The sequence below is a fragment of the Arachis hypogaea genome, chromosome 8 (genome assembly GCF_003086295.3).
Source record: "Arachis hypogaea cultivar Tifrunner chromosome 8, arahy.Tifrunner.gnm2.J5K5, whole genome shotgun sequence".
Classification (NCBI taxonomy): domain Eukaryota; kingdom Viridiplantae; phylum Streptophyta; class Magnoliopsida; order Fabales; family Fabaceae; genus Arachis; species Arachis hypogaea.
In genome coordinates, this window is record NC_092043.1 from 49303356 (window position 1) to 49319690 (window position 16335).

The window sequence follows — 16335 nt, forward strand, 5'->3', positions numbered from 1 at the left end:
GTCACAAGCACTTTTCTTCCCTTATATAATATTTTCATTCACTTTTATAAGCAAACACATGCACCACATGATTCTTTGTCATCACAAAACTCGTTCGGTGAAAATAACTCAACACGTGAACCTTTTTAATTAATTATTCAATTCAAATAATAATAAAATAATTTGGTAACCCACTCATCACACAAACCACACAATGCTTATAAATTGCACAAGCAATGAAAGCAATATTGTTTATCTTATTTTCTGTTATACTATAAAAGGTATTTTATTATGATTATGATATATATTATACATTATTGATTGATATTACACTATAATAATAATAATAATAATAATAATATAATAATAATAATAATAATAGATAACTCAATCTCAAAACCATTATAGAAAGAAGAAGAAAATAACAAAAGAGTGATCTACAATAATATAAGGGCATCAAACTTCATGTGCTTTTGCTCCTTTTCATGTGCGTCAAATTTGGCTTCATTATTTGTTTAATAATAATAATAATAATAATAATAATAATAATAATAATAATAATAATAATAATAATAATAATAATAAAACGCCGAGTATCTTGAGTGCAAAATTTTGGCCCTTCATTTTAATGTTTATCAAATTTTCAGACTCTTTAACCTTAGCCAAACAAAGAAGTGCAATAATGCTTGCCATTTCCGAGAGGAGAAAACGACACTAATTTCTTCTCTAATTAGGCATATTATACATGGTATTTTCTTTTATACGTAAGAACAATCATTTTTAAAGTTTAAAAAATATATATTGGCGAATTATATGGTGATTATTATAGTTATAATTCTATTTTTTTTTTTTACCAAAGATAAGGAGACTCCAACCTGTAACTTCTTAGATGAATATGAAAAAACTATACTATAGTAATAATTCATTAATAGTCATAATTTTATGTTAACTAAATAGAAAACATAACTTACATTACAATTTATCACTACTAATACATATTTAATGAACCCTAATAAATTGGAAATAGATTCTTTTTATTTTTTTTATAATTGATATTGTTAAGTGTGATCTAATGGTTCAATATCTTTTTTTAATGCTTTTTTTTAGCCTAACTTAAAGAGTACATAGTGAAAAATCACACTTTATCATAACAATTGAAAAAAAAAATTGAGAACATTCATTTTCAACTTGCAATTACTATCTCTTAAACCTAAATGCTTCCATGTCTAATTTGGTCATTAAACAACCTCAAGTATAGTGTATACTGTATACCAAAAAAAAGGCGAACATTTTGACTATCTATACTTTACATCAAATGAATAAACTAAATGAGTAAGAAAATGTCATAAACTATGTTTCTTTTTTCTAACACAAAATCTATGATTGAGATATTACTATGCGAATATGAGTTTTCTTGAGTTGGATTCACCAGAGATCGCCGCGATCACCTTTTCTTTTGTGAGTTGTTCCGATGCATGGGACTTAATCACGAATGTGTGGAAAACATGATCATTTGTAGCATTAAATTTGGACTCCAAAATACTCATTTCTGATTCTTTTAACGCTTGGATCAATTTTGATGTAGGATGAAGATCAATAGGACAACTCACTTTCACAATCACACCATCTTGATCCGCTTCTATATCCACCTTGAAAGAACAAGTTCTATCTCGAAGATTGGCCTCAATTCCTGGTAAACTAGCCTTGGAAGTACTTTCCAGGGTTGATTTTTCGTATTCCAAGGCCTTTAATTTCGCCTGTAGCTCATTGATGTGAACTATGGCGTCTCCCAACAAAGATGCCTTATCCATCTTCGAGATATTAGGTACAACAGCGCGCAACGCATAGAAACGTTGGTTTAGTTTCTCGCGCCTTTGCCTCTCCGCCTCCACATGATTGAGGGGCTCTTCCCTTCCATTGGCAGGCTTCCTACCTCGCTTTTTCGGCCTTTTTTCTTGAGTCGTGCTTGGTTTTTCTTCCGGATTCTCTTCTTTATGTGATGAGTCTCTATTTGAAATCTCACATTCGCCAACGATTGATCTCCCAAAAGACTGTGATCCTACCCCAAAATCAATTTGCATCGGCGGCCGTTGAAACTTTTCCAACAAGAAATCTTTCTTCCCGCCACAATCGGCTTGCTTTGCCATATTACTAGGGCAGGACCTAGGAATAGGAGGGAAAACTCCTCCAAGACAGCCCTGACTCAAACCTTGGTTAACTTCCCAACTTCTTGAACCATTAACACCATCCCTAGCATTATTAAGAAACCGAATTCCATTATTCCCATTAGGGTAACCATTCCATGATTTCTTCTCTTCAATTTTCCTAACAACAACTTTCTCCCTAAAATTCTTTCCCCCTGAATTCAAATTCCCAACATTCAATTCCTTCCCAAAAATCTTTGGAACCGGAACACCCTCAACTCTATGATCCCTAACCCTAATATCTCTGTCCCTATCCCAATTCCCAACATCCAAACCACAAAAAAATCTGTTTTTTTCATCTCCCTTGACATTTAGCAAAAGAAGAAGAAAATACAGAGTACACAGCTTTTAACAAATCAAGGTTCTCATCAACAATCCTCACAGAACCTAGTTCAACAACACCTAATTCAGTTGGAACCAAAACAACAGTTTTAATCCCAGCTGATTTTGCCAAAAATGCCCTCACACAATAACCAGAATCACAATTCAAAAACCCATGATCACCATCTCTATCATCAGCATCATCATCATTACAAATCCATAAGTGCTTACCAAGTTCAAAGCACTTACCTGGACCACCATAACCTTTGGGAAAAGAGAAGTACATGGAAGCAAGGAAGAACATCTCAGTGTCAGTTACACAGTCAAGGCCAAAAGCGTAATTTTCATTTTCCTCTTCAGAACCATTAAAAACCGTGTGAAGCTTCTGCAGCACCCTCTTCCTCATTCTCTGAACAACCTCATCATTATCAAATCCAAGTCTCAAAGCTTCTCTTTCTTCTTCACCTTCGATTGGTTCTCTGCAACAGCCATCACCCCAACCAAGAACAACACAATCTTTTTTGAATTTGGACTGTGAAAACTGCCAAAAGATCGCGTAGTTCCAACTGAAATTGTTCAAGTTGGGGCGTTCAACAAGATCAGAGAGCTTGTTCTGAAGATTCTCGAAACTCCCTGTTGCCATTAACATGCTCTCATTGGTGATGAAGGAGTTTGAAGCCAAGTAATCAAAAGCACATTTTCCGAGAATTTTCATCACCATAGATTTTTCTTCTTCTTCATTATCATTCCAATTCCAACCGCCACTACCGCCACCGCCACCTCCGCCACCTCCGCCACCTCCGCCGCCGCAACCACCTGAACCCACCTCAAACTTCATGTTTTTGACTCCGACGACCCAGATAACCAAAACGATGAAAAATTGAAACTTTTTCACAACCCAACGATGAAACGAAAGAGAGAAAGAAAAATTCAATTATGGGTATTCGAATTCTAATCTCTCAGTTATGAAACTAAAGAGAGAACAATGGTCTATGTTTTTATGTTTCTGTGTGTTGTGTTGTGCTATGAAGGTGTGAAACAGACATTATAAGAGTTCTCAAAGTAATCGAAGGAAACATGTTTCACACTTCTGATAACGAAGATTAATAAAAATAACTGAAAGAGTTTTTTTTTGTGAAAGTTAAGGAAACAGAGCAGGAATGAAAAAAGTTTTTTTAAATTAACAAAGACTTACTTTCTACATGGTTTTACCTGAAGTTAATGGATGAAAATTGATAAATGATAATTTAGTTAAATTTATTGGCTAAAAAATTTGGATATGGAAGTAGGATGCATGGTATACCTTAACGTGTTAATTTTTGGTGTTTTTTAAAAACTATGAGAGGTACATAAATTGGACTCTTCGATTTGTGTTTAAAAAATTAAAAAAAATTGGAGTACACAAACCAGAATGGTTTGTGTACTCCAATTTTTTTTAATTTTTTAAACACAAATCGGACGGTTCGAGTACAGAAATCGGATTATTTCTGTACCTCTTAAAAATCGGACGGTCCTATTTGTACTCTATAAATTAAATCATCCCACATTTTCAAAAAATACCGCAATAAATTACAATTTAAAAAAATACCATTGTTAATTTAATATTAAAAATAAAATTGTGAAATTTATTAAATTTTTTAAAAAATTTTAAATATTAATTTTATATAAAAATAATTATATATAAATTTATATTTTTTTAAGTGATTTTATTTTATTTTTTATTAACAATAAAATGATGGTTTATAGGGCAATAAATTAAATTAGTATTAACCTCATTGTTATGTTTTTTTTGGGTGACAACCTCATTGTTATTTATCTTTGGAGAAATTAAGTTTTGTGAGGTAAGAAACTTAATAAAAATAATAAATTAATATTTTTAATTATTTTTAAATTAAAATAATAATATTTATAAATAATAAATATTATAAATTTAAAAATAATTAAAATATTATTTTATTTTTTTATTAGCATTCTTATTTTAGAGAATTTTTTCTAAATTGAGAGGTAGTAGGAGAATTGTTGTTTTCACGTTTCAATCGGGTCATCTTTTTTTTTTAATAATTGAATTGAATGTTTGGTGGAGCTGTTTGAATCGTAAACTGTTTGGTTTCATCTTCTTCTTTTTATAACATTCTTTTATATTAAATTATCAATTAAAAAGATTTATAAATAATGTAAAGTTTAATTTTTTAATATATTTATTGGTATTTATTAAAATAAAAAAATTACCAATAAATAATTTTAACATATATCCTCAAAATATATGGTGGCTAACTATTAATTTTAATAAATATAATTATCGTGTAAAAAAGTTATATATATCTACATATATATATTAATTATGTATCTCTGTATTAATAAAAATAATTATTTTTTTATAATTATTGTGTAATATTAATAATCTAAAAATTAAATATAATTAAATAATTATATAAAATTATTTACATTTTATACCGTGTTTTAAAATTAAATTCTGTAATTAATTAGCTTGAGACATTTGTTTTTATTTTAATAATATATATAGCATCATGTTTTTAATAGATGAAAATGTAAGTATATTAGTATATATATACTATATAGACTGTATAACAAAATTATCTTATTAAATCAATAAATAAACTAAATCTGAAATTACGAATTAATGGTTACTGATTCAGCCTATAACTAAATTTAATAAAATCTAATACTATGGGTCAATAAACCAACAAAACAGCTAAACTTGTTGAAAGAAAAAACAGCATTTGGCATGAAAATAGGTTTTAAAAAAAAATCATAGATCAATAAATGACAAATACAAAGCTTCAAATTGAAGGGACGACGATTTAAGTAAGTTTGTGATTCTCGTGCTAAATAGTAAATAGTTGTAAGCATAACTTCCATGTGACTCTCAGTTAATGAGTTTCTGAACTTTGTGTCAACCATGGAGAGATTTGATTATTTCATAGAAAGTATACCACAATTAAATTTATTTCAATCATATTAAAAATAAAGATATCTTGTGCTCTTAAAATACATGTAAGATACAAAATTAAAAAGTTTTTATTATAAATATAAAAATTTTAAATTTTTAATGTATTTATTTTATATTTATTAAATAAAAATATTTAAAATTTTTTATTAATAGTAATTTTATCATGCTTTTAAGACTTATATTAATAATCAATTTTTTGTATAAACTAAATATTAAAGTATATAATATATTTTAAAATAAGTTAAATAATATTTATATTTATATATACATAAATATATTATAACTAATTTAGTTGTTAATTTTTTGTATATATTTAATATTTTTTTAAGAGTAAACATATTCATGACCATTTGAATTTTGAAATTTCACAAATCATTCATATGATAGGTTTTGTATTGAATAGCTTAAAAGTAGCAATTTTTAATGGGTAAAAACACACAAGTCTAAAGCTATTGCTGTATTCATCATATTGTTAGAAACTTACAAAACAAATGAAAACTCTTTGACTTTCAATTTTTATTTAAATAATGATTAATATTCAAGCATTATTTAACTAAATCAATTTATAATTTATTAATTTCTTAAGGCAAAAATAAAATATTGGATAATATAATAAACTTTTGGCTATGATAATAATATAATATATACCCCAAAAAAGATTTATACCTAAATTTGTACATGTAAGTAGAAAGTTAAAATTATGCAAATTGATCAACTTGTTCTACTTTTTCTTTTCACTCTTCTTTCCTTTTACAATTAAACATGAATGAATGGGTAACATACATTATTTAGGAAAAGACTTAACTACCAAACTTTGGTTAGAAAGATTTAGGTGCTAATAAAATTTTTTTATGAAAAATGTAGAATTTAAAAAAAATATTAATTAATTAATTAATTAATTAATTAAATATGAACAAAAAATATTAAAAAATTAAAATGTATAATTTAAAAAAATAAAAATATTTAGAATATAAATAAAAATACTAATTTTAGAGATTTTAGCCTAAAATTGGACCAAATAACTAAAACAAGTGAATCAGATTTATGTTCGGCCAAGCCCACACATATATACCCCTAATTTAGCATTTCAGCATTCCATTCCAATCAGAGTGAGGGAGAGCGGCTGGAAAGAGGAGAAGAGAGTAAAATTCATACCCTAGCCATAGTTATTAACTTATTATTCACTTATTACATTAAAATCCACATAATTTTTGTTTCAAAGCTCTGATTGATGAGTCGTTTATGGTCATGTGTCGCTCTTCTTATCCTCTTCATTTCTATGAAAATATTGCGGTGAGCAAATCTGAAATTCCTGCCTAATTTTTGAATTTTTTATTTCTTGTTTTGCATTTTGGGATACATGGTGTCAAAATCTTGTGAATTTAGTTCTTTACGGATACTCTAGCATGAATTTCAAGTGGGTCTACTCTAAATTCGAGTGGGTTAAGATAAAAAAGTCTAATTTCTTTATTATCAATAATTTTAAGTGAAACTCTAGCTTGAAATGTGAATTAAATTGATGTAACTAAATTACATGAAAAATGATGACTTACTTGAATTGAGTTAAGTTGCGGTTTTGTGGCTTGTTTTGGTTGCGGAGCATTTGTGGAGGCTTGATTGACGTTAGGTGAAACTTGGAATTGCAGAAAGCAGAACGGATTCAAGGGTGTGAATTACCATCAAAGAGGTACGAGTCTTGATTTCGGATAGGCATCATGTAAACTACGTGAAAACTTATGCTAGTTGTCCCTAAGATATGATTGAATGAAATTGGTTAATGTTGTGTTGATTAGTTGTGATTTTGTGAATTGAGTGGTTAGTGAATGATGTGAATGTGTATATAAATGAGTTAATTTGAATATGAGTTGTGGTATGGTTGATTATGATGAGTATTGATATGGAGATTAGCCGGAGGCCGAAATAGGGTGAGATATTTTCTATATGATAAGTCGCGATAAATGATGAATTTACCATGAATGAATGGTTGTTGAATTCATGATTGGAATAAATGATGATTTGGTTGTGTGATTGAATTGTGATGTAGTTATCGAAAGAAAACTTATGGAATTTGAATGAGTATGTTGGAACTTGCTTGATTAGATATGGAATGGATATAAGGTGATGAATGAGTGTTGAAATGCATAGAAGAGGTTTTAGAATGGTTTAAAAATAAATGAAATTGAGTTTTGGTGAAAATTTACAAATTGATAAAATTAGTAAAAACAAAATTTTGACCAACTTCGATATGCCATAACTTGGTGCTCAGAGCTTGGATTAGTATAAAATTTTCTTAAATTAAATCTAGTTAAACTATCTTTAAAATGGTTTAAGAATAGAAGAAATTGGAATTTATGCAACAGACCAGAACTTCTGGTAAGTGTGCCCACACACAGTATGGTATGTGCGCATTGGGCAAAGCGTGGAAAAGCGCTCGTGCGAATGCACGAGGAGTATGCGTATTCGTACGCATGAAACGGGAATGACTCTTTGGTGTGTGTGTACGCACAAGGATGATGCATGCGTACAAGTTTTGTTTTGTGAATAAACTCTATTTTTTTATTGTTTGGCCTTTCTGAAACACTTGTAAACTCTCGTAACCTCTAATTACAACTTGTTTTTAGGCTCGGAAATGAGTGTGAATATATAGACTGAATTAAATTAGTATTTTAGATGAGATTGTAAACTAAAGCTAATGAATATTGATGAAAGCTTGAGAGCAATGAACTTGCTGAATATCAAATTGACACCAGACATGAACGATGAGATTGATGATGACTGAGTATGGCCTGATTGGTTGAATTGGCAAGGTCTGTGTATATCTCGTTTGTATATTAATTGAATATCTCTGTCTATGGTCTAAATGGCTGGATTGATAAGGACAGTGGTCTCATTCCACTTGCGTATTAATATGGCACTGCTTCCAAGAGAAAGTGGTAGGACACACTCTCTCAAAATTATTCTTCCTGTGAATGTGGTTGTGGTATGAGAGTGAAAAAGGTGGTAGAGCTCTCTCTCTCAAAATACTTCTCCCACATCCTCTTCTGATGGTGTGTGCTAAAAGTGGGAAAGGTGGTAAGGTACTCTCTCTCGAAATCTTTTCTCACATTATATTTTAAATGTGTGTTGAAAGTAGGAAAGATGGTAAAACACTCTCTCTTGAAATATTTTTTCCACATCTCTCTCTGGTTGTAAGGTGGTTGGACATATCTTACAGAATCGTGTGGTATTTAGGAAAAGGTAGTAGGGCACTCTCTCTCGGAATATTTCTTCTGAGTATACCTCCAGGAGAAGGTGGTAGGGCATTTTTTCTTGGAATTATTCCTCCTGAGAATGCGCAATAGAGAAACTAATCCAGGAGATGCCAACCAGATTTGGGTCGGGTCGGGTCCTGACTCCTGACAATTTAACTGACACATGAGCTCATGACCAATAAAACATGCATACATAATTTGTATTTGTGTGTATTGATTGGGTGTGCATCTTATATTTGGCTTGTCTTTGTGAATAATTATAACTATATACTATTTGAGCTACTTGCCTTATCTATTCTTTCTATCTCTATATTTTTTGTATTGTTTTTTATGTGTTTGAAGAACCGAGAGGTCCCTTATGTTGACGATAGTGCGTTGAGGGCTGTTTTTAATACGATGTCAATGACTAAATGATTGGATGATGGAAATGAGTATTATTTTTAATACGATGTCAATGACTAAATGATTGGATGATGGAAATGAGTATTGATTGATAATCGAGCTCCTTGGGTAGATGCAAGGGTCGTGATTCATCCCACTTGTTCTGAGTTGAGATGATTGAAAATCCTTGGGTAGATACAATGGTTGTGGTTCACCCCACTTGTTTCGAGTTGAGATTATTAAAATTCTCTAGATAAATGCAATGATTTTCCCCCACTTACTTCAAGTTGAGAAATTGAGAATATTAGTATAACTGATGACTTGTATTGAAATTGTTGAAATTTACTAAAACTGTTGAAACTAATGATGATAATTGACATCATTGAAACTGAATGTTAATAATAATTGTTAAAAACTGATAAAATCGGAAGGGCTTAATGCTAAAAAATGAACAATAATGATATTGAGAGAATTAATAGTTTAGTGCTAGAAAGAATTAAGATTTAAGATAGTTGACAAGGGCTGAGACTTAGTAACTTAACCCTGTTTGGATTAGAAATGACCATAAACTTGAATCTTGAATGATTGGAGTTTAGGATTGTCTAACAGGTTCATATCTTTTTACATTATCTCTATTTGGAATTATTGTCCTATTAGGAACCTTCGGATTTTCATCCGTTGTTGGATTTTATTTTTCAGATGTAGGACATGGTGCACCTCGTTGAACATGTTAGTTTTCTCTCTAAAGCAAAGATTGATTTTTGGATTTCATTTTGCTTTAATTGTTGTTCTCCACTTTTGTATATTATAACTGTATCTCCCTCTAAGAGATTGATTATGGAGAAATAGACTGTACATTTTGTGTCTTTCTGGGCTGTATTATACTTAACTAGCTGGTCTTGTTTTTGTAGGTCGAGATTAGTGTTGATATATATTTCCTGTTGAATCAAGTGTTGATATATATATTTCCTGTTGAATCATATATATATGTCTTGCTCTTTTTTATATACCGACGCTTGTTTTCTCTAACGTTTTGAGTGTGATGCGCTTTTGTTCTGTTATTTTTTTTTTTACTCCTATTTATATTTATATCTTTTAATTATATGTATGTATTTTTATTTCTAAAAGTTATAACACCTCACCACCTCTAATTTACGGTTATAGTATAAGACTGTGTGTGATAGGGTGTACAAAAAATATTTTTGATAAAATAACTCCTGAATAATTTAAATATATGACAAAAATAACTAATAAATATTATATTTTTTATAAGTCATAAATTTTTTTTATCAATTTGATCCGAATTTTCGTAGCAATATTTAAATAAATATTTAGAAGATACACAAAAAATTTTGAAATAAAATTTAATCTCTAAATTTTTTTATTTTTCAAATAAATTTGATTATTCATAATAAAAAAATAAAAAAAATTATTTGACATAAAATTTTTAAATTTTAAAAATAAAAATATCTTATTTTTTTAATGATACTTATAAAAGATTATATTAAAATATGATCTCTAATATTATTTTTTTAAATATATATTTAATATTTAATTTCTTTTGTCACACTCTTAAATTTTTCAGAGTACTTATTTATCATTAACGTCTTTTGAATTTATTTTTGTTTACTATATAAACTTTTAAAAACCATTATTTTAGAAATTTACTCACCGGAAAACATTACTTGACGACTTTAGAAAAGGGCTAAATTTACATTTATGCCTTTAATCAGGGCCGGAGCTTAGTTGAGACAAGGGGAGCATGGTCCCTCCAAATTTTGGTTAAAAAAATTAGTAATACTCTTTTAAAAAATAAAAAATAGTTCAATTGGCTTAAATATTTGACTATGACTTAAAATACTAAAGTTCAATCTTCATCTTTTCTATTCAATAAGCAACACTCTCTCTACTTTTGAGTTCAAATATAAAAAAAATTAGGTATTTTTTATTTATGTAATTTAATATTATTTTATATTTTACTGTTAATTTAATTTATTTTTTATATGATAAAAAATATTAGAATATTCAATAAGTATTAATATTATTGTATTTGTATAAATTGATAAAAAAATTCAATAAATATTATAAATTTTAATATTTGTCTTTCTAATTTCTTTTTTACATATTTTACAGGATATATATTTAAATTTTTATATAAAATAATCATAAAAAATTAAAGAATTGATGTATTTTTTATGAGGAATGCTAATATTAAAAAAGGAGAACATATAACTTTACAATATCAACACCTGTAGATAATTCTTCTACTTTAATGAATCACGAAAAAGTGAGATACAACCTTTAAAAGTTCAAAGAGTTGCATCTGATGAGTTTGACTTTAATTTTTTGGAACGAAACCCTAGAAAATAACTTCAAATTTGGTAATATCACTCAAATAAGAGAGATAAAGTTAGACAAATTTATTTTAAATAAAATTTAAATAAAAAAAATCTTGACAATTATTTTCTATCTGCCCTCCAAAAATTTATTTCAGCTCCCTTTTGATATAAAATTTTGATACTATAATTTATAGCATGCGATGTAATTAAGACTTCACACATGCATATCTCACCTTACTTCACATGTTTGTTCCTAAAAGTGTATGATTAGTAGATTTAGCCAGGTGTTTGTTCCATGCAATTACCTACTTAATTGAGAAATTATTAAATTATATGTTGATATTGGAATTAATTATTCTATTTAATAATAATAATAATAATAATAATAATAATAATAATAATAATAATAATAATAATAATAATAATAATATGACTCTGTTACTAAATAAAATAACAATAAACTAAAAAGATAAATAATTAAATAAAATATATACTTACACAGTTAATCTTTTTTATAATCTTTATCTTGTTCTAATTTCGATCATTCTAAATGTTTTTGTATTAATGATTAAATAATAAATGGTTAATAATTACTTTATAAATTTTTAAAATATTTAAGTATTTAATTTTTTACCTTTAACACAATTTTTTTTAAAAATTTACATTATAGATTAGGTATTGAATTAAAGCATTTTTGTAATTTTTTTTCTTTTGCAAGTTCTCTTAACCGTGGTATATATTAAGCGGTCTTCAAAAGTTTCTGTTTTGATATGGATATTTATGGGCGGCTCAATTTTTTTTGATGAAATGTTTATGTTATAAAAAAAATTATATTAAATAAAAATTAATAATAAAGACTCTATCATACAAAGGTAACATATTCGATCAGTAATAACAATATTTTTTTCTTTTTTATACATTATTAATATTTTTTTATATTATTATATATATATTAAATAAATATTTATTATATTAAGATAATTATATTAATAAATATTAATACTAAAACATTTTATTTATATTTTTTATTTTATATTTATTTTTTATTTTTTTATTTTACAATAATTTTATGGAATTTTTACTGAAATAAAATAAAAAAATATTTTTTAAAATTTTATTTTTTAACTTTAATTTTTTTAATATGATTTTTTTTTGGATTTAAGACGAGTTAGCTGCACCCCAGAGAAACTCTATATTTTTTGTATGGAGTTCGCCTAATCTGACGAACTTTACTTCAATTTTTTTTTAAAATACACGAAAACTTAAATTTTTAAACCATTATCATCGCATCTAAGAGTATATAGAAGTATACAAAAATACACAAACAACAAGTATGATTTTTTCAACATTGCTAGCGACAATTACAACTATTTTCATCGTCTACAAAAATATATAGATGCACGGGAATAAATCATATTTAACAAGAATTTTTTTTATTATAAATAAAAAAAATCATTATTTTCCCAATAAAAATATGATTTATTCTAATATACTCTCGTGTATTTTTATGTACTCTGAAAACGATGATATATATCAGTTACCATTGTCTATTATAAAACTTAAAGATTTGAGTTAACATTTTTTTTTTAAATTTAAAGTGGAGTTCGCCGGAGTTAGACGAACCCTATAAAAATTTTAGAGCTCGCCGGCTTTGAAACAAAAAATATCATCGTATTTAAAAAATTAAAATTAAAAAATAGAGTTTTAAAAAATATTAATTTTTTTATTTTATTTTAGAAAAAAACCCAAGTTGTCGTTTGTCATTTTTCGACATGTCTTATACGTGGCTCGTTCGTCAATACACATTATCTTTAAAAAAAATAAAAGTTAAAAAAATAAAATTTTAAATGATCAAACCTAAAATTGTAGTCAATTCAACTTAGTTAAGTAGTCACGTTGATGAGTTGAGAAAAACATATTGAGACATGCATATCGAGACACCCACTGATCTTGATTATTTTGGCACTTTATTTCTCTTTTTTCCCCAGCTTTTAAATACAAATTGATATTAGATAGATAGATCCATTTTCCTACTCCTAACAAGCTTTTTATGCGAACTATTCAATTTGAACTAAATAAAAAGCTCATTTGAAAATAGAATATATTAGTTTATTTGATAAAATTTAGGTCTGTTTTGAATCTCAATTTTAATTCTTTTAAATAAAAAATAAAATTTTATTTTAATTTGAAATTATTTAGTCTCAAACACTACTTAAATCAATCAAATACTAACATAAGTTTGGAAGAAAGATAAAGGCGGGGAGATTAAGAGATAAAAACGGAAAGATTGAGACTGAAATAAGTCTCAATATTATATTTAGCATAAAGTGAGAGACAGAGACTGAAATAAAAATGAAATTTTAATTTAATTTGTATAAAAAATAAATTTAAATTAATTAATTGAAATAAAAATATTTTAAGTATAAAATGTTATTAAAATATTAGTCTTCGTTTCAAAAATTTTAGTATTTTGTATTTTTACTGTTTAAAGATACTAAAATACTAAAATTTTGAAGAGAAAAACTGAAATTTTAATACTAATTTTTAAATTAATAAATATAATATTAAATTTTAATCTCCTAATTTTCGTCCCAATACCTCAAAATAAATGCTACCTAATAATCACATGAAGTGGAAAGTAGTAGAGTTCATTATTTTTTTTGCTTGTAATAATCTTAAAAGTGACAGGTAGCAATGCGAGGAAAAAGCATGTTACAGATTGTGCAAAAATAATTGAAATTATTAGGAGCTTTAATTTATCTTTTTAATAATTTTTTTGATATTTTAAAAAAATAAAAATAAAAATATGTATGTTATTTTCTTAAAATATTAAAAAAATTAAAAAGATTTATTAAAAAGAAACACGTTTTGGAAGTATCACAAACGAACACGCCTTCCATGTTTTTTGTTTAAGCAGCTTTCCACGTTTCATTTTCTTGTTGGGCATCTGCACGTGATCAGCACGTGAGATCATTTTATTTTAAAAAAAAATTTAATTTATCTGTAATAATCATCTCAAAAAATAATGAAATTCTTAACAAAAAAAATTTTCTGATTTTTAATTTTTATTTTTGCGAGACATACTAATTTTTTTATCAATATTTTTTTTATATTAACAAAATAAACTTATATTACATGTTAAATTATTGATTTATTTGTTAAGAATTAACTAACTATGATTGATAGATTTTTTTTGAGAATCTCGTTTGTTTGTATAATTGTTAGGGTTATTTAAAGTTTTTTAATATTTTTTGTTATTTTTCTTAAATACATTGATTAAATGTATTATGTAAAATTAAGAAATATTAATAAATTTTAAATTACTTTTATTTATATAAATTAAACATAAAATATATTAATGATTAATGTATCACATAAATATTCTGAAAAAAGATCATTAATATAAAAACTAATTAATCTCACAATATTACATAACAAAGGCCAAAATAGTGAATTTTTTTTACTGAAAACCTTGTGGTCCTTTAAAAATTATCAGGACTAAAATGGGTATTTATTTTTCTATTTTTTAGTTCACAATCTCATTATATTCTTCTTACTTGTTATTAAGATTTTACTTAGTTAGATGTATAATTATTTATTTATTTTTATATTATTTTAAAAGTAAATTTAGAATTATTTCTCATAGTTACGGAAATATATACTTATAGGATTGGAGTATAAAATATATAACGGATTTTTTTGTTTTAGTTTGGATATTTTATGAGAATGAGAGTGTATTTACAAAAAGTTTAATTTATACGTTCAAATTAGTAAAAGTCTAAAAAATGTAAGATTAGAAATATAAGTTTAATCTTCGCTGAATCAGTTGTGAGATCTAATTTAATAACAATTTAAAATTGCTGCAAAATGTAAGTGTCAAGATTTCACGCATGTTTATCGATAATTACAAATCGTCACAATTTAAGATTTTGCGAATATATTATATATATTCCATACTTAGTGAGATTGAAATTATTCGTAATGAAATCACATCATTATTTTGCTTTTTAATTGCAGTACGGGTTTTCAATGGGTGTATATGATACAAATGCAAGAAGGGAGGCTAATAAAAGAACAAGCCACGTGGAAGAAGGTATGAATAGCAAGACCATAACAAACCATTCACGCGGAAAGTAAAAGGATGACAAAAGTGAAAGGTAGTTAAGGAAAAAAAATGATCAGAAAAAAAGAAGTGCATGAATTGTGAGCTCATTCTCTTTCTGCAAATTCTCCTCCCTCTGAATTCTTCAAGTTTCTTTTCTTCTCCTTATTGACACTTTGCTTTTGCCAGGTGAGTTGGGAGTCTAATACTGCTTGTGGTTTCTCCTTATTGACACTTTGCTTTTGCCAGGTGAGCTGGGAGTCTAATACTACTTGTGGGTCTCTCTTGATTTTTCTTTCCTTTTCCTCCTTGTAATTACTCTTGACCTCATACACCAGATATCATTCCTTGTGTTAGTTTTATTGTTTTTTATATACTATACACACATTATCATTGGACATCCGTATCAGTATGTATAATATATAATATTTTCCCATCTTAAGATCACGTCATTTTTTAATTGTTTTACATGTTTATATATATATATATATATATATATATATATATATATATATATATATATATATATATATATATATATATATATATATGTGTGTGTGTTTTGAATAATTAGATTTTAATTAATATAATAATTATGTATGTTCTTTGCGTTGTTTTATTTTATTTATCACTATAAGATATATAGTAAATTATGGCGGTTTATTTAGTATAGCGACAGTTTTAAACCGTTATAAAATTATACTCCCACAGTTATATCAAACGGTTTAGTTTGTGGTGCGGAGATTAAATTTTACGATAATTTTCGACAATCGCTGATGTAATCATC

At 26.8% G+C, this 16335-nt stretch overlaps 1 long non-coding RNA gene and 1 pseudogene across 1 annotated transcript; one reads left to right on the top strand and one right to left on the bottom strand.

Moving 5' to 3' along the window:
• Window positions 1–1133: 1133 nt before the first annotated feature.
• Window positions 1134–3619, bottom strand: LOC112705478 (transcription factor MTB1-like; annotated as a pseudogene).
• Window positions 3620–15314: 11695 nt separating this feature from the next.
• LOC112708490 (uncharacterized) lies at window positions 15315–15995 on the top strand. Its single transcript, XR_003156350.3, has 2 exons — window positions 15315–15649; window positions 15738–15995. It is a non-coding gene; the product is annotated as an uncharacterized lncRNA (long non-coding RNA).
• Window positions 15996–16335: the final 340 nt, after the last annotated feature.